Source organism: Copadichromis virginalis, linkage group LG6 (assembly GCF_057382275.1).
Source record: "Copadichromis virginalis isolate Kocher_CV1m ecotype Utaka linkage group LG6, C_Virginalis_male_GT1.1, whole genome shotgun sequence".
Classification (NCBI taxonomy): Eukaryota; Metazoa; Chordata; class Actinopteri; order Cichliformes; family Cichlidae; genus Copadichromis; species Copadichromis virginalis.
Genome location: NC_140623.1, coordinates 22,789,552 through 22,812,372, shown reverse-complemented (window position 1 = coordinate 22,812,372; position 22,821 = coordinate 22,789,552). Strand labels below are relative to the sequence as shown.

At 38.5% G+C, this 22,821-nt stretch overlaps 1 protein-coding gene across 1 annotated transcript in view; it reads left to right on the top strand.

Annotated features, from left to right (window-relative positions):
* Window positions 1-10,997: 10,997 nt before the first annotated feature.
* ctnna2 (catenin (cadherin-associated protein), alpha 2) overlaps window positions 10,998-22,821 on the top strand; it is a 373,909-nt gene continuing 362,085 nt past the window's right edge. Inside the window, exon 1 of the mRNA XM_085459281.1 lies at window positions 10,998-11,366. The gene's annotated coding sequence lies outside the window, so the exon portion shown is untranslated. The remainder of the gene's footprint in view (window positions 11,367-22,821) is intronic.

The window sequence follows — 22,821 nt, the reverse complement described above, 5'->3', positions numbered from 1 at the left end:
TGATGTCGGAGTAAATGTGCAGTCATATTCGTTGTGTTCCCACTAGTGCTTTCAGGTTAATCTCGTTGAAATGACGTTAACACCACAACACGGCAAATCTCCGTTAACGAGCTACCCCTGATCGCCCCGTGCATGGGGCTAGACGGCCAACACGTTAACGAGCTAACTGCGCTAACACACTAGTTCCCACCCATGTAACTGAGCATTGCGTGGCACATCCAACATACTGTTTTACTTTAGTCCATGACGCGCTTACCTTCAGGGTCATACGTCACATGAAAACCAAAATAATTCCAAACGCCAGATCTGAATGAGGGTGGGGGAGGTTCAATTTGCCATGTTGCAAGGAGAGCTTAACTTCTGTCTCGCTAGCTTGCCCTGCGCTCTTCCTTCTGACGATGCTGTCTGTGTTGAGCGCTCAGTGGATCTGCGCTCGACAGTGCAGCCTAGGCGGAGTAGTCGAACACAGATTCACTGAGCGCTCAACACAGACAGCATCGTCAGAAGGAAAGTTGATAAAATAAATTACAAATGTTGTATTGTTCGATACATATCGTTAGCTTCATAGCATAAGTGCCTAAGTCATTGACTTAGTCAAATGACTTAGGCAATTATGCTATGAAGCTAACGATATGCGTACCGAACCGAAAGCACTATATCGAATGGTTCAATATCGATACGAATATCGTTGCACCCCTAATATATATATATATATATATATATATATATATATATATATATATATATATATATATATATATATATATATATATAAATGACCAGCAGAGAAGCTGAGTGTACTGGGCACTACTTACTATAACATGTAAAAACCCAGTGTGAAACCCTTTCTATGGATGTATGCCACTTGGTAGATGGGCTCATTGCTTTCCTCAATTACATACATTCCTCAGGTTTGAGCTTCTCCTAGAAAAGTTGTACCGAACAAGATTTTTGTTAAATGGTGCACATTCCCGATGCTGAGCATCTCATATGTGTTTAAGTAATTGTAAGAAAAAAAAAGAGGGAAAAGAATTTAGCGATAAATGAACAATTATATTTGTTATTGAATAAAATTGTACCAAATTATATAAACTGCAAGAACTAATGAGAATATTTTGTAAAAGGTCACAATTCTTCTTCTGGCTATGCTGAATAATAACAATAACTATAACTCAAATATTGAATATCATTATTATTTAAGGATTAATTCATTCCTCAGATTCAACAAATGTTTGTTTTGTTTGTTTTTATTTTATTTAAAAATGTGACACTTCAGGTGGTACTGCTTGTTTCTGAGCACTCAACTAACCGATCAACCATTATCAAGAAGAGGTGTTGCCATCCAATAAAAACCCTATGTTTTATTTCGCTGCTGAAAGCTCCTCCGGGAGTTTCCAGCATAACATCCTTAAGAATGGAAGAGCAAGACTGAATAAGGCAGGGAGCAGAACTTAAGAGAATGGAAATCACACTGTGTCTCTGGAGGGAAATGAATAAATTTCATATGTAATATTAACCGATTATGTTACTTGGGCTAACTTGGAATAGGTCAAGCCCTTTAAGTGGGAAGTTACTTTGACAAGCTGGGGACAGGGGGTTAAACAGATCTGGCTATTTAGTTTGCAGAGAGGCTTTTCTGAAAGTCGCAATGGATTTCCATTATGGTTTTTGTAAGACTCATTATTTTTGCAGCTCAAATTGGGCAAACTAAATTAGGTAGTAAGGGTAACAGTATGTCTGCTGCTTTGATTTTCTAATAATTTGTTTGTTTGTTACTTAAGTACCCCTTTTGCAGAAATTTATAGACAAGTTGGGATATTTTTTTACCATCACTTACCCAGATTCAACATGAAGCCATACTTATAGTGTTACGGAAACAACAATGTTTTAAGTCAGTTTTAGGTTTTAGTTTAAATTTACTCTAAATACTAAACTATCCTAGTCCTTTGAAGAGGGAAAATATATCCAAGAAGAGGCTAGGTGATGTAATAACACTGTAATAATAACAGTGGGCACGATAAAAACAAAACAAAAAGCAAAGGAAGGCAAAACTACCAGTAAGTCAAACTTGTATTAGGTTAACTTAATGAGATGACTAAGCTGCTATCCTAGCATAAAAAAACAGAGGGAAAGACGAGAGCAAATTTTGTGCGTTAATTAAATATGGATGAATTTAAAGCTCGCCTTTGAGCAGTAGAAGGAAGAGATCAATACGCCACACCTGCACAACAAAGCATTATATCTACAGGACATTTCACACTAAATTTTATTTTTCTCACAGACTATCTGCATCGCTGAACTGTGCTATGTTCAGTTGTTAAAATGAATGGTTGAGAAAACCTGCACAGAAGGTGGTTTGTGATTGATAGTGTGCACTGGTGAGCCAAAAGATTTGCTGTTAATGAACTTGCGTAGTTTCCATGAAGGTGTGTGGCATCGCTGATGAGGTCAGCGACATGCCAATGAAAGCAATTTGACATATAACACTGCGCAAGAGGTTTAAGATGCTTGTGAAGGTCGTAAAGGCGCTTATGTAAATTCATCTCATTGTTAGTTCATGTCATTTAAAGAGCGACCTTCCTTTTAATTGAAAACCAATCAATGTTTGGTACACTTGTACCTTTTTCAAGGTAAGGTCACAATTTGAATATGCTGCTTCTGTCTCTTAATTGATGATGTTAACATCGGGGCCATATCTGTTGCAGGGTACTTTATTCTTGCCATTAAAACATATAATTTGTCACAAAGATATAGATTTCAGTAATATGTGACTATCTAATAAAATACAGAGTTAAAAAACATATTTACAGTCATGCTGTATGAGGACTCTAGTACCATGTTTTATAGTATTATTTGGGGGTTGGTGGTATTAAAGCAAGTCATATTTGTACACCCTGATTTTCTTATATAAATGACACAAGTGGGTGCTTGTGTACTGTGGTGTATTATTAAAATAGTCAGAGACAATACTGGCTTTCCTCCTATTTTAGGGCTTCCACAAGCATAATTAGCTGCCTTTCCTGGACAAAAGCCAGAAAACTGATTACAACACACCCCCAAGGCCTTGTTGGTACATTTACTTGCAGTATTGTAGAGTGAATTTTGTGACTGAGAAGAAAAGATCTCTCTGGAATTAAACCTCTGCTTAAAAAAACAAACAAATGAACAAAAAAAACCCTAACATTTGTTATGGCTTTTTTCTGGTTTGACTATGCTATTACTTCTCTGAGGAAGTAATAGCATAGCATAGAGAAGTATGAAAATGAAACCTATTTTTGCCCACCTTCTCTCCCTCATTCACTATGCTCTGCAGGTAGTTGTGAAGACCCAAGGTAGCATGAGGCTAACATTGTTCTTGCATCATGAAAACCCATAACTTCCAGCACAAATTGCAGCATTTCCCCTGACAGGGATGCTCAGTTTTTTGGAGAGATATTCTGCCAGTAAAAGATAACATATGAAATCAGCTTTGCAGCTTTTTAAGGAGCTGGGGAAACGGCAAAATAGGAATGAGTCATACCGTAAGAGGGGTGTGTGCGAGGGTGGATTGGCAGCGCCATAAACATTTGCATGTGTAGGTGATGTGGTGATGACGCAGGGAATACTTACACTGAAGATGATGGTGAGACTTGAGTTTACAGTAGTTTGATAGTAAATGTAAAGAGCCATTTTACAACAGCTCAAAGCTTTATTTTCTAGAGGAATTCATCCATCTACTAAGCAGGCTGGGTTGGGTGGGTAAATGGTGCTGAGAAAGTGCTTGTTGACCAGTGTAATTGTTACTTCAGTCAATAAACTAATTGTTATACACAAAAAGGGCAGAAAAGGACTACTGCTGACATCATGCTGAATCAATCTGTTCTCGCTATTATATTATTGTATTATGCCTCAAGTATTCAAAAACAATTCTTCAGTAAACTTCTTATTATGATTTAATAAAGGTTATGTTGTTATATATTCCATTGCATATTACTTTTATTTTGTATTACCAGCCCGTTCTTTCATTCAAAAGAGCTTGGAGCCTCTCCTGAGGGCTGTGTACCGGTATGGAGCTTACAAAGGAATCGTGCAAGTGCTGTGGTGCCACAAATTGACCTTTCTTCAGCACATTTGGCCCGAAGATATGAAAAGCTTTAATAGGGTGGTTGCTTTCAGATGAAAAAGTTAGACTTTGCAGGTCTCATTAAATGCTTCGGTTTGCAGTTCCTGTCTGCAAAATCATTTTCTCAAGAGCCACCTGAACGATCTGTTTAAAAAAAAAAAATCTGAATATAGTCTTGTATGAAAACCTAACAGATGGCACCACTCAGTTCTCAAAAGGATTGTGTTTGGGATGGAAGTCTGAGATTCACAAACACGCAGACAGAGAAAATGACAGGCAGATGTTGTTTCATTCTCACTGTAAATCCCATTGTAAGGCGTGCATCTCTGGGAGATGCCCCACAAGCTTATCTAGTCAGCACACTCCCAACAACCTCAGAGGCTCACAAAGCAAGCAGCTGGGTAATGTAGAAAGGGCAGCTTGATCACAAATATGCCACCTCCCCTCTGAGTGTGTAATAATCTACAGCACATTTCACAAACATAACTGCTTTTTTTTTTACTGGAGTAGAAACAGTCCCTTTCCACGGCTTTATTGGATCGCTCGAGATGGTCAGTAAAGCAAGCAAGATAAAATGCTCTGACATTATTTAATGCTTTAGTCTTGGCCCTTCTATGAATATGTGCACATTTACAAGCTATACAACCATCCTGCCTTTGATCATACTTGACCTGCAGTAAATGGATATTACAAAACTAGCATGAGTGGGGAAAATGCATTACATAGATACATTGCTTTCTGGTGCAGTCCATTTGGCATTGTCAGCAGGCAAGCGAGGATTCAGTAATGTCAGTGGCAAAAGAAAATAATGGCGTTTTGCTACAGTCAAGATTTCTCTCACGCATGATCCAAAGAGCTCAGTCATTTCCACATTTACTGTGAAATGACTTTACACACTTGCTAAAGGATGCAAGGCAGCCTTTAGATCATATCCAATAATAAATCATGTCTGACAGTAACTTAAAAGATTCATTTCATCTCATCTATTAAATCATGAACGATATTTAATTCATGGTTAAGAATGCCACATGAGCTAACAGCAAAAAACAAAACAAAACAGAGCATTTAGCAATAAAAAGGTGTTAAAAAACTTAAGGGTTTTTTAAAAAAAATAAATGCACAATGAAGAATACGTTCAGATCACAGATCTGATCACAGATTAGGCCCATCCTCCATTTACCAAGCCAAAAAAAGACTTTTTCTTTTTTTCTAGTAAGATACTTAATCAAAAAGAATCAATCTATTTTTAGCATCCTCAACTGGAACCGCAGGGATAATTGTGGTCATATTTGCACTGAAATTATGCCCATTTAAATGCAATCTTTCTCACGCTCTCCCTTTGAAAGGCAATCTCAACACAACACTGCAAAGGCCCTTTTAGAAATCATATCTGATTGCCACATTGCATAAGATTTGAATCTGTAAAATCTATTTAAATTGATGTTGAATGGCTTTAACAATACTTCCGACCAAGTGATTCGTGATACACAGTGAAAAGTAGAAGGATGGAGACAGTGGAGTCAGACATTATATGGTGATTGCTGCTGTGATCATATTTCACTGGATGTAAAGATGTAAAGTGCAGTACAGTACAATGGGCGCCCTGTCTCGAATGGTAATGATTCACTGACAATAAACTATTGTGACAGAATTCACATTGTTTTGGCAAAGTACTCGTATGCCTTTTTCCTTGTTCCTGAAATGTATTTAATGGAATTTGATCTAAAATAAAGCGCTTTCTTAAGAGATTAATGCTTTGCAACAAATGTAAGTATTTATAACAAAGCTGAAAAGTGAGAGCTGCTGATGTGCAACTGCATGTTGTTACATGTAATTAAGCTTTGTTTGCAATATCATATATCATGTAAGACTTGTGCTATACGTTTTTTCATGTCGTCTATCTTTCTATGTGCAAAAGCTACATACGTTATTTTACTGCAAGAGAGAAATACCATTCAGATCGATTATGCATTATGTTGTTCCAACATCAATAAGGTGTATTGCATTCCTCATATTCATTCTTCTTTGTGGTTCTTCCTAAACACAAAGCACTGATTACATAGCTTCAACAATACCCACAACCATCTGATACATTTGTGTTCAAGTGAGGACAATGATAACCAGAAGGGTGGAAACAATGGAGTCGATAGTGCCTATTCTTGACTCTGGCAATCAAAAATGAAACAGCTATTGTATTCTGTGATATGAATAACCCTTAAATAACAATGTAGAAAAGCCAAAAGTAAGCCAAAGCCAATGTCCTCATGGGATATTAACCTCCACTGTTGTTTTTTAGAAACTGCAGTCCCAATCACGCTTCCCTGTCCTAAATTCTTTCTCTTTGACTCACAGGATAAAGCAAGGGATTTTGTGAGCTAGGGGACTTCAAAACTTTAATATTCAGCCCCAAAGTACAACGTGTTGTGTGTAGTGATGACCTCATTATGTGGAGAGAGCAATAGAAGCCAGACATTACAGACAGTTTGACAATCCCCGGAGCTCCTGGCCTCTGGGTACAGAGGAGTGTGCAGCTGGACACTGTGGAAAATATGAATATGAGTTCTGAACAGATGGGGTTATATAAACCAAGCCAATGGTTTGCACTTGCTATTTTACATACACATGTATACACACATGCTACACGAATGATTGCAGATTGCAGCACTCACTGACTAGACAGCAATTTGCTGAAATCAGAGGAAATCTCAGCATGAAGCTGTGTAGCTTTACAAGAATAAAATAGCTTAACATCTTGAACTGCTCTAGTCTACCTGCCTTTAGCTAAATATAATAAAGTAGTTAGCAACTATTCAAACTCAGAGATTTATTCCCAGTGTAGTGTGGTACCAGGTGGTTCAAGCCAGTGAGGCAGATAGTGAAAGGCTTGGATACACCCTGAGACAACTATACAGAAACCCTATAGTCACGCACCTCTATCTGACAAATGAGGAATAGCTTGCTAACATGTTGTGCTGGATTACTGCCATGCACTAAAAACACAAGCAGATGGGAGACAATGGACTGCTATTCCTGCTCTTTTCTTCTCCCACGACAAAGAAATAGGGAGACTGAAAAAGAATACTGGAGCTTAAAACAATGCACACAACTGGCTATAACCATTTGTCCCCCAAAATAAATGTTTTTGTTTTTCATTACCTTTACTGATTATCATTTTCACGGCAATCTTAATTCACTCTTTGTTTTTTCAAACAAACCCTAGTTTTAGAAAAATTCTCTTTCTAGCATCACTCTTGAGTTGACGATAACATGGTCATTTCCCTAAAAGACTGTTGATGCTCGGCAGCGAGATTTTGTCTTCCACAGCTGCACAGCATCAAAGGTCTATCTAATTCAGTAGTGTCTTACTCACCTAATATATTGGCTGGAGCTCTGTGTAATCCAATTTCCTTGGGAGACATAACTTCTCTGAGGCTTTCAGTGATTACCTGCTCATTTCAGACTCTGTAATTGTCCTCAAGTTCAACGGACTAAGCTTGAATGTAACTTTGTGACTCTCTCCTCTGAGACTGTCTTGTGCGCTGACATAGTGATAAATGACTAATTAATGTAGCCTATTTCTGAAGTAGTTTGGTGGTTTGTAATGGATGACTAGATAGTTGAGTGAAATAAGAACAGAGGGACCATTTGTCATGAGTTCTGGGGATATTTTTTTTAATTAATTTCTGTGTATTTTCCATCTCTGTTCTTTATGGTATATGAAAAGTCTGTATGATGCATTACTGTTACAACATAGCAGGCTTATAATACATAGTTAAACACTGTACAAATGATATGTAGAGGACAGTCAACCATCTCAATCAAGCTTGAGCTGAAACCTAATCACAAAGCTTCTTTGAAACTACTTAGAGATAAATGGTTATCATTTGAATCCATCCATCCATCCTTTTTCTTTTGCTTATCCAGGGCCAGGTCGTAGGGTCAGTAGCAAAAGCAGAGAAGCCCAGACCTCCCTCTCCACATAGACCTCCTTCAGTTTATCCAAAATTACACCGATGTAATCTCACCAGCATATCTTGGGTCTACCCCGGGCCTCCTCCCAGTAGGACATATCCAGAATACCTCACCCAGGAGGCATCCTGAACCACCTCAACTGGCTCATTTTAATGTGGAGGAGTGACAAATGACTGTTCTCTTCACCCTATCTCTAAGAGAGAGGCCGGCCAGCCTTCAGAGAAAGCGCATTTCTGCTGCTTGATCTGCATTCATATGACTGGGAAGGCTGAATTCAGGTAGAGTAGCTGGGTTTATGAGTGAAGCTAAGAAGGATCTGGAGACTGTGAAGTGGACAGATAACACACCTGTGGTAATCCAGGTTCTGTTTTGGGGTATCAGTGTGGTAGGGGAGTTTAGCCCAAAAGCAAAGCTCACAATTAAACCCATTATTCTGTGTTCCAAATATCACAAATGGTCATGAGCTATGGGCAGTGGCTGAAATGAGTTTCCTTTACAGTGCATTTGGGCTCACCCTAAGGGACAGTGTGGGCAGCACAGATAACCAGAAATAGCTCCTCCATTCTGTTACATGGAAAAGGACCCAGATGAGGGTGTTGCAACGTCTCGCCACTATTGTCAAGTGATACTGGATTTCTCTGTGCGATGTTGACAAATCTTTACCTTGCAATGTAAAGTGGCACAAGATGAATTGACAAATAAAGCTCAGTTGTCTTCTGCTGATTTACCATACATAGAATCTAAAAGCATCCCATGAGGTTGTTCCCGCCGTAAAGTCAAAGATCACCTACCAAAAACCTATAGCTGGTAGTGCAGGTTTATGCCTTATCAATAATTTGTTGGACAGTGACACCATTTTTGTAGTTTTATTTCTGTACACCACCATAGTGGAAAAATCAATAAAAATCAAACAATCCAAATGTGCTGGGGGTGCTGGTTAAGTTCACATGTTGTGCAGACAACCATATGCCCCAAGGCAAATGCCTCCAACCCAGGGCCCTTTGATGGATGACTGCCCTCACACCTTTTCTCCCTGCTTTATTATTTCTTCTTTATCTGCTATCTATTCAAGGAAAAGAAGATCCAAGAAATCAAAACAAAAGTGACTGAAGTGCAGACTTTCAACTTTCATTTAACATTTAACTATGATTCAGAAATTTGACAACCATTTAAGTATTACAGTCATTTTTTATAGAAAGTCTCCCATTTTCAGAGGCTCAAAAGTAATTGTACAAACTATCAAAATTTTAAATACATGTGAAGGTATGCAAATACTTTCAGGTCAAGAGTGATGGTAAATGTATTTGTATAGCGCTTTACTTTGTGCCCCAAAGCGCTTTACACTACATTCAGTCATCCACCCATTCACACACTGATGATGGCAAGCTACATTGTAGCCACAGCTGCCCTGGGGCTCACTGACAGAGGCGAGGACCACCACCAGAAGGCAATGGGTGAAGTGTCTTGCCCAAAGACACAACGACCGGGACTGTCCAAGCAGGGGCTCGAACCAGCAACCTTCCAATTACGAGACGAACTGACAACTCTTGAGCCACGATCACCACAGATAACCAGGGGACTGGGAAAAGAATGCATATAAAAAAGTTCCAGTAAGGCTGAAGGTACATATGACAGTATGTTACAGGGTTTTGGACTGGGTGAGATAAGGTCTGTGTTCCGTATAGAAAAGATTAATAAACCTTTTATTATTAGAATATTCTTAATGTGTAATAATGTGTTAGTCCCCATAGGGAAATTGCTCCTCTGCATTTAACCCATTCACCCAGTGAAGCAGTGGGCAGCCACCAATGCAGCGCCCGGGGAGCAGTGTGTAGGGATGGTACCTTGCTCAGGGGTACCTCAGGGTAACCATTCAGTGGAGTCGAACCCCCAACCTTCTGATCATGGGCCACCACTCTATCTACTGAGCTATCCCTACCCCCAGTTGATTTTGTTGATTTTGTTGATTTCTTGATTTAAGTTACAATTTTACTACAATAAACAAAGGACTTCAGTCAATAAATGATATGAATGTGAACAGGAGGAGTGGGAGCCCTTGTAGATTTTTTATTTTCATCTCTTCAGTATTTCTTAGAAAGCAAAGGCACAGCAGTAAAAGTAATGTAAATAATACAATTACTGTTTCAGCTTCAGGGTCCTTCTGCGCATAATGGGTCCTTGTCACACTTTTCCTAACTTCCTGGAAAACGAATTCCTGAAGATTAGCTGTGAAAAAGAAACTGTAGCTGTAGTTAATAGAGGTGAAAAGAAAAAATTAACTTGGTAGCTTGCTAAGAAAAACAAGGAAAGTCTCAACTTTGGCTTTGGTGCATATTGATTTGATGAGGATATTTACATTACTGTAAATGATAAAAGTGTTTGCTTTTTTTGTAAAAGGAAATTGCAAAACCTATTCCTAATAATGTTTTTTTCAACTATTAATAATAAACTAAAACAGGCAAATTCAATCCAGAAAGATCCAGAAAGAACAAAATGTGATTTTGAAACAAAAATAAAGGGAAGTAAATAATTTTTTAAAAAAATCTAGTGAATCATGCAAAACTATTATAACTGCCAGGCACACATTAATTCTTTATGTATCACGCACAGCGCTGGCTCTCAAGCTGGTGTCACACTATCAAAATATCGAGTGTCTATCCTGTCTAAGATAATCAGTCATAACTTTCTGCAAATCACACCTAGTGTTATCCACACAGCTAATTTAGTAGGCTTGTTATTTATTATTATATTATTATATTTATTTCTTCAATTTTGATGATGTCATAAACACAAATACAGTATATTTTTGCTTAATATTACCAACAGCTCCATCCCGCTCTCAGAGTCCCAGATTTCCTACACCCCGTAGAAGCGCTCGCACACAGGAAGCACGCATGCGTCAACGACGGAGACTCTCCTGATTTGACAGCCCTGGAATCTACCACACACACAGTCCACTATGTTGCAAGGCTTTCCGTTAGTAGCGCACCATCATCTGCACCTGCCTACTCCGTTGTTGTGGTTGGAGCGCTGGGAGGGGTCATTATTTCGCAGGGAGCTGTAGGAGGAGGAGGCACTTCCGAGACACCGACAGAAGCGTGTAGCTTTTAGATTCAGCACCACAAGACTGAGGAAAGCGTCCGGATTGAGTCTATTTGCACGTTTTGCTGTGGCTTTACTGAATAGGAGGCCCCCCCACCCCCTTCGTTTTCTGTTTGGGAAATACTCAGTGAGAACAGGCGCCGTGAGTAGTTTGTGGACCTACAAGAGGTGTCATCTCCAACGGTTAAAGGTATGTAGTTAGTTGTCAGCTGAGAGATTTTTGCTGCTAGCACATTGGTAGCATTACACTTGCTGCACTGACTGACCCGCCGTGCTGCTAACATTAGCTTAGGCGAGGTCCGGCTTTTCATTCATCATTGTGCTTTAGCCAGTTTGGCGGGGCACTTGACTACAACCCCTCGTCGAAATACTTTACGCTTCATTATTACCATAGCAGAATCAAGAGACTTTTATATACTGAGCTGGAAATTTCTCGTTAGCTAAAAATCTCAGTGTCGCCCACTCTGCTAACGTTATCTAAACCGCACTCCCGAGCGCTGCTATCCAGTGAACCCAGTGCTGAAAGCCTGTCTGTGGGGCAGAGCCATGCTAGGCTGCTAGGCTAGTATAGTAGCTAAAGCTAAAAGACACCGGGGTACTTTATTGCCAGTAAAATAACGGACCCACACCTGCATTGGAAGCTGCTTAATTATTCAGGGGCTGCTTAGAACACCTCCCGTTTCTTGTTTTACGCTGAGACAGTGAAGCATGCACCCGCCGTGTTGTTAACAGCACTGTTGCATTTCTTAGATAATTTTAATCCTCTTTGTTTAGCCGAGACTGTTACTTTGTTACTTGTGAGCTCATCACTCTTTTTCTGCGCCAGCCGAAGACTTATTATTAGCTCGCAGCTGATTTTGATTCCGTTATTATAACACCGTCTTCGTCCGAGTCGAGGATGTGAAGTGAAGTGGCAAAGTGACGCTACACAGCTTTGCTTTGTCTCAACGCTGCAAGTGCAAACCCTACTTTTAACGCCAAGTCCGTTTCTTTTTAAATGAGGAATAGCTGTTTTAGTAGCCTCTTTATTTAGCCCACCCGAGTTCACTTACGCATAGACTTTTCATGCCCTTAAATCGCCCTATTGTCACATTATGGCACAGTGGAATAAACTAAAGCGCTCTATTCAGCGGAAGCACTCATACATAGGAATAACATACAGTCGAGTGAGGGTTTGGCATATTATACATTTTTGAGTTTCTGGTTATTTATTTATTTATTTATTTATTTTTTTGTAAAATTCTAAGTTTGTGTGTGTAGTGTTTGCGTTCATTTATTACTCTGCTTGGTGACCCAGTGTAGTTTGCCTCATTCCTTTCCTGTAACTGGAGATCTGAGATCCCAGAAGCCTCTAGAGTTCACACAGTGTCTCGATTTAGAATCTGAACTTTTGATTGGCAAGGGGGCATGCTGAGCTGACACTGATGGGCTGTGCTGGTCTCTCCCTCCTATGTTTATCTTCACATTTTGTTTGCTAGAAAGGGGAAGCCTGGAACAAATGAGACAGTCGAAGTTCAAATCAAAGAGGAATCTTGTTTAGAGTGTTAATGATTTGGATTTTAAAAGAAGTCTTGAGGAAGAAAAAAAACTATATGTGTGTCCTCCAAAGGCATCAACAGATGTTATGTTTGCCAGCTGTCACAGTGATTACACCTATAGTGATTATTTATATGTTCAGGTAATTCATTAGTTATTTTCAAATACACAAATTAATCATTTAGTTTATACAGTTCCAGAAAACTAGTAAGCAATTTTATGTAAAATGTGCCTACATTTTAATTTAGTTTAACATTTAACAGTATTACACATATTGAGGATAAATTAAATAAGGCAAAATGTGGAAGATGAGGCAGTCTTGCCTGTAAAATAACCTGAATGATAGCGCAAGTATGAAAACTGTTGACAAAACTGTCACATTAGTTTCTGAAGAATAGTTATCAAATAATCAGCTAATGATTTCAACACTCAATTAGATTCCCGTGCTTCGATTTGATGATCAAAGAGAAGACGTGTAGCTGCACTAATTTTGCTATGTAAAACTATAAGCACTAAATATGTCTTTTACACAATACTGACAAGAGACAGCCAAAGCAAGAGCTGTGATTCCACGCTGCCAAGAATGGACAGACTCTGCTCTGCCCTTTGGGAAATGCTGCATATGTGTGTCACTGTCTAACCATCTGCCTTAGACCTTATCTTTATGCAGGGCTTATTTGTTTAACCTTTGTGATTTATATATATTTAATTGTTGTCATTTTAACCAATGCTAAGTGTGCTTTAGTCAGTAGCATGACATTGTTTATTTACAGGGTTTTTAATCACATTGATCTTTTGGAAAAACCTAAAGGGGAAGCTCAGTTTCTTTGAAGTAGTTTTGTATGAGGTACTTACCCTTAATCACTGTATTACTATAGCTTATGCTGGCACTCCCTAGTTTGGAGAAGCAGTTTGTAGTATGGGGACAGAAACTATGCAGTGCAGTGCTGTAGATAAGGTATGTCTGCTGTGATTTTGCCAACAGGCATAAGTAAAATGATTAGCTGGAAGTGACGCAATGCTTTTGCTATTGTCTATTGCGAGCTTGGCCCTTTTCAGAAAAGGACAACAAAAAGGTCTGGTTAAAAAAGTTGCTAAATAGACAACAATGAGATCAGCTGGAGCATGGTGATAGATTCCTTGAGTGAGAGGATTGTCAGCACTCAAGCTGAGAGGGTCCATGTTTCCTTATAAACAAAGCAAACAAGAATATCCAAATTATGAAACCTAACATCAATCTAACAAGCAAATATCTGAAGAGTCTGATAATGTCTAATGATTGGCTAAGTGGTCTAGTGCAGTGGTCCCCAACCCCTGGGCCACGGACCAGTAACAGTCCGTGAGTCGTTTGGTACTGGACCACGAGAGTTGAGGCTCGGGTGTGAAATTTATGATTTTAAGGGGTTTTATCGGTTTTTAGCGTTATTTTTCTATAGTTTTTATTGTTAACTCGGTGGCCCTGGGTCTTTTCCCGTGTGTTATGAATAAATCCGATTTTTTTGGTACCGGTACTGGTTTTATTTTGTTGTATTTATCCGCGACACCTTAAAGGCCAGTCAGTGAAAATATTATCAGACATAAACCGGTCCGTGGCGCAAAAAAGGTTGGGGACCGCTGGTCTAGTGGCTTTTAAGAGATTATAGAAGTATATAACGTTCTCTGTTTCCCGATGGAAAGAGCCGTCTGATGGCAGGATAAAGAGGTGAAATAATACAATTAACACTTTAAATGATATCGTTACATTTCTTTTTAGATAGACCTCTTTTTCGTTGGCTTAATTAGAGTTTGTTTGAGTCCACCAGCACGGCCTGCTGGATTTCAAACTAGAGTTGTTGCATGTGAGGAATACATTTGCTGCGGATAAGTACATCATACACCACTGCTTCGAAGAACTCAAACCTTTCAACAACAATTTGTAATCAAAGTCACACAATCACAATCAGAACATTGTCCATTGTTGAGCAAAATTAATTTGAACTAATTGTGAGACAATTAAACTCTTTTCTTATCCAAATAACAAAAATTGTAGTTTTTTCCAGCCACCTTTATGCAATCATGGAAATATTTTGGCTCATTTAGTGTATGTCATTTACAGTATAAAATCCCGTTTCTGTCACTGGGGGATAAGGAAAGGCCATAATTTATGGGTGTGACTGTGCAATCAATCGCAGCCAGGAGTGCATTGTGTTCTCTGTCTCCTGGGAGAAGAAGTGATATTGGCTGACTACCATGGAACCCCCTGTTGTTGTTATACCGAAGCAGAGCTTTGAGGTAGCCATGGTTCCCCGCTAAGTGGAACACGACTGCTTCTCCTCTTAAGCCCTCTTTCACTCCAGCTCTTGCACAAATATTTGATGGTGTTTAAGAGATGAGGGATGAGGCAATAGCAACAACAGCAAACAATCGATTCTTGTAGCACACTTGTCCACAGTGTCGATTTTAACTCTCCTAAAACTAGGGTTTATATTATCCTGCTGTGCCTTCATGTAGAATTGCACTGTCCAGACAGCAGGCATTTTCACTAAGCATTCATTGTCTTCTATTTTCAAGGCATAATACTGTGCTGCTGCGAAACAGTGTTATTGGTCTGTGTGTGTGGGGACAGATAACTCTTTTTCAGCCTACTCAATAGTATATGACATGGGCATATGTTGCATTGGTTAGATTAATCCTTAACTTTTTATAGAACATTATTCCACAATGGACTATAGAGGAAAAAATAGGACTGAGATCTTTATTTTTTCAAGGGGGACAATAAATTAGATGATCCAGCAGTACTTGAAAATATCGTGTCAGCAGCAGTTTGGCACAGCCACAAAGAACAGGGGTATTCTCTTAATTTACTTTTCATGTCTATTATTCTGCAAAAGACCACAACTGCAGCTACAATGCCGGGAAAAAGGGCCGTTTGAGTGAACATTTATAGTGTTCCAGCCAAGCTTGATTCTTTACAAGACTGTCATTACCAAAAAAGAGAAAAAAAAGAAAAAGAAAAATCAATAAACTCAATCTCAATTACTGAGGATGGTCTGTGAGTGGGTGTGGTCGAATAACATTTCCTCCCATAAAAAAATGCTCATGAAGTGTTGGAAGCCATCAGGAGACTCAAGAAGCTAATAAAATTTAAATAAATGAAAAGTGCAATGTATGTGCATCTCTTGTGTCATCACGAATTGACTTGTGTGGGAACAATTGTTAAATTTTAATGTTTTGAAACTTGGATCTTAAAACCAGGTTGCAGCTAAATTTTTAACAGCACTTTGGAATTATAGGAATCCTGCCCTTTTCAGCCACTGTAAGCTGCGAACAGATATTCACAGATTTTAAGGTGTGGGATGGCTTCAAAATCAGAGTGTGATAATATTTTAAAAAACAAAACAAAAAACATCCATATAACCATCCATCTATTTTCTTTTGTTTATTCGGTTCTGAGTTGCAGTGGGCCATGAAACTTATTCCAACTGCCAGAGGGTGAGAGGCAGGGTACACCAGGGACATATCACTAATCCATCACAGGGCTAACACAGAGAGACAGATAACTATTCATGCTCATGTCCACATCAATGGCCAATTTGGCACTGTGCAAAGGGCTTGAGCCACCGCTCATTTCTTTATATTTTGCTTCCAAGGAGCAAAATATAAAGAAATGGTCCTGAGCAATAGTTCTTCAGATATTTTGAAGGTCTTTCATGGTTTTTCTTTGGACATTGGCTGCTTATTCACCCAATGACTATTTTCAGAGGAATGGTTTGTTTGTTTGTTTGTTAAGCCACTCAATACTGATCTATGAAACATTCAAGCGTACAAGAGACACCTAGTTCAAAGGATGAACTAATGTGCTTGAACATAACAGACAACTTTGCAAGAAGACTGTTTTAAATTGTATCTTTAGGCACCTTTTACTAGCACACTGTCACAAAATTATATAATTTATTCGCATTTCTTTAGTTCAAACTACAAAAAACAAAAGATAACAGGTTGACATTTAAGATAATGTTTTTTCGCCATTAAGGTGATTCGAAAGAGAACTTGGCATATCTCAGCAGGGTGTTTAATATCCTTAAGAAATAAAAGGTAAATGGACATGTGGAGGACAAACGAAGAATTGGCAGGCCTTGAAACAATGTACAACAGAGGAAAAAAGTATCTGGAAGAAATAGGAAAATATAGAGAAAGGATCTGACACAGGACCCGAGAAATGAGCTGACCCTTTAGTTGATCTGTTTAATGATCGCTGAAGCCATGTCAGAAATAATCACAGTGGAACGGTGGCTGTCACCACACAAGAAGTTAACATCAGTGGCATCAGGTGCATTAGTCTCTACAGCCATGCATGAAACATAGTGGTCGTGTTTGGAGCTGCATTTCAGTCAGTAGCATTAGAGATATTGTCAAGATTAATTGAATTATGAACATGAATAAGTGCGATTCTAGTTTAATCCATCAAGCAATGGAAAACGTGGAAGACTGCAGACTTTTGCACACTACTTTGCATTGTCCTACACACTGTATTTGCACAGTGGTTTAATAGAGTCTGCAGATAAACGGTGCATACAGCAGCAGTTTTAACAAAAGTGGATAACATTGAAAGCTTCAGTTTATATTATTGACAAGCTATTAGCAAGTTAGATAGACTGTTACATTCCCCCTGTTTTAAAGTCCCATTGCAATACAGTGAGGTAGAAGGTAAAATTAGATTTTGCACTTATTTTAAAATTCCATTCAGCACTCCATTAAAAATCAAAATATAACTTGAGATTTTATCCTCTTAGGCTGAAAGGTATCCAGGCAGCTGTCACTGCTTTCTGCCCGGTTTTTATAGACTCAAACAAATGATGAGGTTTTTTTTTTAATGATTGTAAGTATTTGAAGTAGTAAGACTGACTTATGGGAATTTTACTGGTAAATATTTCATCACTTTAGTGTTTAATGTCAAGTTAATGTCAGGATGTAATGTTCAGGACTTCACAGGGATGCTCCCTTTACACTGTGCTGATCTACTAAACTATGTACTTTGTTGTAGTCATACAGATACTGTGTTTACTGTGGCCAGCTGCCTGTAAGCATATAGCGCTTATAGATTCAGTAGCAGTAACAGCCCCTTGGGCTTTTTGCACAAGAGCTCTTTTTCAAACATGGTTTTAAGTTTCATGTCAAATTGGAGAAAATGAGAGAAACTTTTGGTGGCCATCTGGTAAACCAGGTTTTTCATAAGTATTCTGCTACAGCTAACCCAATTTTTTTAGCTCATTTAACTGATGTGAATTCATTCGGGAAGTCAGCATAAGGATGGGAAATCTGGAATGTTATATATAATATTTCTGCACAACTGGCCACAGAAAGTAGTGAAATCCATCATCTATATTTTTAAATGAGTCACTCTTCCAAAAGCAAACAAAGATGGCAATACTGTATTTTAAAGATGTTTTTTCATTGTATACCTTGTTGTTTAACTGATATCTGAGACATTTATATTCCTTCATTTAGGTAGTCACGCCCACACTCGTGCCAGCAGCTCTGCCACACAAGGTCATTGTAGTTGACTAAAAATAAACTAAAATTATATCTGGAAAAAACCCCAAAACAGTTATCTAGGATCTGCTGGAGCCACTCGTCCAGTTTGGGGGTCGATGCACCGAGTGCTTAGATTACCACTGGGACCACAGTTGCCTTCACCCTACACATCTTCTTGAGCTTTTCTCTCAGTCTTTGGTACTTATCGTGTTCCTTTTTCCCGATGTTGCTGTCATTGGGTATAGCTATATCTATCACTACGGTTGCCTTCGTCTGCTAATATGTCGAGATAGAGAGAGTTGGGTATGTGTGTGTGTGTGTGACTTTGGATATCTACAACACTGTGATCAACTGCTTTCAAAGGTTCTGTGTTTTTATTGTAATACTTGCACTAATTTCCATAAATCTTGTCTCAGACATATGCTCTCCATATAATAAAATGTAATAAAGACTTAAACTAACACTTAAATTAATAAAAACTCAACTGAAATGAGCAAACTCACCTTGGAAAAGCAAAAAGTGGAACAAAATAATAATAAAAACTAATTAGACTCACAGAACTAACATAACTTTGCTGCCACACAGTATAAACTTACCGTGGATAGTGTGGCAGCAGCTGGGTCTAACACCAAATATAAGTTATGTCAAATGCAAGTTTTGTTTTTATACAATTCACTGATAAACCCAAAATTTTGTAATCGTGCGTTTTGTCAAGGGAACACTTGCATCTGGGGAAAATGCAGTCTGCTTATTTCACAGTGAGCTGCTAGTTAGATAATGGAAATCTTTTGAATCAGCAAAACATAAAGACCAAGGAGCTCCCTTTACAAAATTAAAGCTGTTCTTTGATAACAACTTTAATTAAGAAGTGGAAACAACCTCTAATGAAATTTTAGTCGTATCAGTGGAAAACAGAGTGGACAGTGGACAGAGTTCAGTTCTCCCGAGAGCTGTATATTTTTTCACAGCACAGACGGCACCTTTTCTCATAGAGGTTCTGAACTAGAGTGTTATGCCACGCTGCTGCCAAGTGTCACACTACTGTTGTAATGAGTCTCCCCCAGCCTCCCACAGATGTCACAGTCTCTTGGAAGCAGTTATTGATTCTGACAAAATTGAATTGTTAATAGCATTTTTCTTTTTGTCTGCTGGTGGCCCTATCGGTTTGAGCGTATAAAATAACAACAAAGCCTAAGTTATTTTCCAGAATTTGTCCAGGTGATTTGGATCTCTCTTTCACCTTCAGAGGAGTGCTTGAAAGAGTAAAAATGAAATGCATTCATGCAGATAATTCATGTGAGATGTTTTTATCGATTGCATCTGTTATGATATTGTTTTGGCATAATGTTGTATTTCAAAAAACAGAAAATTTTATGTCTATTCTTTGAAAAGATATTTGATAGTGACATGTGGAAATTGCCCAAAATTGTGATAACTTTTTCATCTGTTCAGAGATTAATGAACAACTAACAAGCACGTTAGTTTCAGTAGGACTCAACAGCAGGGAGGTATCGCTGTAGGAATCCGCTGTGTTTTGCAGATGTAGCATGTGCATCAATGAATGAGCACTAACAATGTTGTTTGGTGAACTGTATGTAATTTCAGAAATTCAGGGTCATCCTTACTTGCACATTTGTCATTTCTCTAGCCATGCAGTGCCATGTCAACACACTCAGGTTGCTAGAAGGTTCTTTCTCGCCTTCTGCTTTGTCCCTATCCTCTATCATGCGACCTTATTGTTTTGATCATCAATAACGACGCTGTGTGGAAAGTCTTGCTAGAGGGCTTTCAAGTCCCTCATCTTCTCAGTTGTTCTGTGCTTCTGGGGCCTCTCTTCTCTCTCTCTGATTCTTTTTACACCCCCACCTCAGGCTACATCTGGGACCAACATGGGCCCCAAGTATTTGCTAGCTCCTCCCCCACAGTGTGTGTGTGCGCTCTGTCTTGGTGAATTAACTTCTCTATTGTTAGGTGACTGCTTTTCTTCTCTTTTCTTACAGAAAATCTATATGCTGACCAGGAGCAATAGATTCATAGCTTAGCCTAGAAGCTTGGAATGAGTGGCTGGGGAAATAATTCTCCCCCCCCCTTCAAAAGTTGATTTCAAATGAACCTCAACCTCAGTCAAGATAAGATGGATCTTTTCTATAAATAAACCAAAAACTGGGGTGTTAAAGGCTTAGAATCTGCAGCTGCTTACCGATTTTCACAGAAATGCCCTACAGTGCAGTGGCTGAATGCAGCTTTCAGCGTCTTTCCCAATTTCTCAGAAATTATTCCCATACTTCAGTGTACTGTGCTTCCTGCTGTTCCTTTCTCTCTTGCCTACAGTCGTTCATAGTTACCCAGTATTAACTCACTGCTTTAAAACTTTACAAGAGCTAGTGATCCTGTGTGTGAGTTTTTAAACAAGAGGCTAGCTTTCTTTTACAGTAACTTCAGTGGACAGTTTCAGTTGACTTAGTTTCTATTCCTGTTGATTTAGTGCTGTCTTGGGTGTGGGTTTAGGGTGGTTGTCCTGTTAAAAGATGCATCTTTGGTCCAGTCAGTCAGGTGCTTTGAAACACTAAAAAAAATGTTTTCATGAGATTAAGAACATGTACATTCTTTGCTTTGGTCAACTTTAGTAACCTTGGCTAAACAACTTGTTTCTGGACATTGATCACGTTCGCCATTTTTCTCTGGTTTAAAATAAAACAAAAATGAAGCCAGTTTCTGTTGAGGTCTGTAAGAAAACGTTTATCCTCTTCACATGCTGTAATGAACTAAGTAGGCACTTTTTTAGTTAGTTGATCCTCCTAATTGCTTGTCTAATTGAACACAACATGATTCATTATGTAAGCTATAGTATGGTCCCTGGCCTAAGGAGCCCAGTCACAGCCATATGTCATGTTCCAGAATTTCCATCAATGTATTGCAAGACTGGTGGTCTGGATTGACCTCCAACCGGTTCTTTGGACTAAGGATTCTTTAAAAAAAAATCTTTTGTAGACAAAAGTTACCCTATTTCAGTTACCTTACAGTTTCAGTTACCAATTTTTACTGGAGCCAATCCCAGCTGTTTTAGGGTGAGAGGTAGTGTACACCCAGTCTGTTACAGGGCTAACACAGAGACACTCACATTCATACCCGCATTCACACCTCACAAAATGTTTTAAAAGCATTTTAAAAAAATAAAAATTCAAAGAAGAGTACTCAACCATGAAAGATTTCAACGTATTACTGTTCAGCAAGATGGGGGCTTGAGGCTTTAAGACTAAGTTAAAGTTTAAGTTATGTAGCAGGGGACATGTACATTATGTGCATCATGAGAAGCCCACTTATATGTCTTTCAAGCTGACCTGATAATGACCATTATGTTGTTTTGCTACAACGTACAGGGCTATGGTAATAATATTAAATATTAGATGGCCATGGAAAACCTGACCCATGACCTGCACACATACATGTTCAGCATCCATGAAGAACATTTATTGCTTTCATTGTCCTGTTTGCTCTTTCCTCCCATCACTTTCTCATCTGGCCAATGAGTTTTGCTGTGCTCAAGTTCTACAGTATTTGAAATTAAACACAAATCAGGGAGCATTCCCCAAATAACATTTAAAAAATAAAATAAAAACAGTAATAAAAAACAAACAAACAGTGAAGTGGTTTTAGTTATCCACTAGATGGTTTGATTTTTTTTTTAGAAGTTGCAGATTGCATGCATCTTCATTCTTTTTAACTGTATTCCACTTCCAAAGGCAAACCTCATGTCTGATGTGGGATTATAAATCTTTATTTATATGTGACCTATTTATTCTAAACTGCTGTCATTAGTTAATCCCAGACAGTAAACCATAACTAAACTGTCATGGGCTGCCATACATCTAGTAATAATATCTATGATTTTAAGTATATAGCTCTGTATTTTAGTGTATGTGTATATGTACATATTTAACTTAACTGAAAACTCAATCGCTGGAAACAAGCTAGCCTTTGCCTGCCTTGTCTTATGTTTCATTACCTACAGGCTGGTCTGGTTGCTGCTGTGGTGGTCATTGATTTCATTCAGCTGTCTATCCAGTGAATCTGTAATCTTTCTTGTGTTCTGTACTTGCGTGCAGCATATCCAGTTCTCTTCATACTTGGAAGATCTGGTTGGCATAGCCTATAGATTGCAGCAAATCACTGGAAACAAATATTACTGTTGCCAGCTGCATTCTAGGACTGTGGATCTGAGCCTGTTTGTGCAGCAGACTCACCATAGAAAAGTGACAATGAGAGGAGTGTTAATAATGATAATCCTGACAGTTTTAAATGACGTGACTTCAGCTGACTGAATGTTTAGATATGGTGTGATGAAGGTCTGACAGATTTTAGACATTTGTTCTAATGAAAAATTTTTTTTTTGACATAATTTGGATTAAATGAAAACAGATTAAAAAAAAAAAAGCCCATTTGGGGAATGGCAATGGTAAATGGCAAACCACTTTGGATATAAAACATGAATTGTTTTAGTTGAGTTTTCCAATGTTCAAGTTAATTTGGGTGCACTGAATAATGAGAAAAACAAATTCCTGTTTGTTAGGGAAGAGAATAACAAATTGATTAAT